Raw genomic sequence first — 478 nt, forward strand, 5'->3', positions numbered from 1 at the left:
TTGGTGTTGTTGATTCAGATGTTGATTCAGTGGTTGGTGAGTGAGATATAGATGTTGTTGAAGCTGATGTAGATGTTCTTGCAGGGGTTGTTGTTGTTGATGGAACTGTAGATGTTTCTGTAGTTGATGTAGATGTTGGTTCAGTGGTTGTTGTTGATTCAGATGTAGATGTTTGAGCAGGTGTTGTTGATTCAGGTGTAGATGTTGGTGTTGTTGATTCAGATGTTGATTCAGTGATTGGTGAGTGAGATGTAGATGTTGTTGATTCAGGCATGGTTGTTTGAGCAGGTGTTGTTGATTGAGCTGTAGATGTTGGTGTTGTTGATTCAGATATTGATTCAGTAGTTGGTGAGTGAGATGTAGATGTTGTTGTAGCTGATGTAGGTGTTGGTGCAGGGGTGCAGGGGGATTCAGATGTAGATGTTTGAGAAGTTGTTGTTGATTGAGGTGCAGATGTTGGTGTTGTTAATTCAGATGT

At 40.6% G+C, this 478-nt stretch overlaps 1 long non-coding RNA gene across 1 annotated transcript in view; it reads left to right on the forward strand.

Moving 5' to 3' along the window:
• The first annotated feature begins 344 nt into the window (after positions 1–344).
• Positions 345–478, forward strand: part of LOC107566385 (uncharacterized) — a 1,421-nt gene continuing 1,287 nt past the window's right edge. The window contains exon 1 of the long non-coding RNA XR_001606502.1: positions 345–384. This is a non-coding gene — a long non-coding RNA (uncharacterized lncRNA). The remainder of the gene's footprint in view (positions 385–478) is intronic.

Source organism: Sinocyclocheilus grahami, unplaced genomic scaffold (assembly GCF_001515645.1).
Source record: "Sinocyclocheilus grahami isolate Dianchi unplaced genomic scaffold, SAMN03320097.WGS_v1.1 scaffold1071.1, whole genome shotgun sequence".
In the NCBI taxonomy this organism is placed as follows: Eukaryota; Metazoa; Chordata; class Actinopteri; order Cypriniformes; family Cyprinidae; genus Sinocyclocheilus; species Sinocyclocheilus grahami.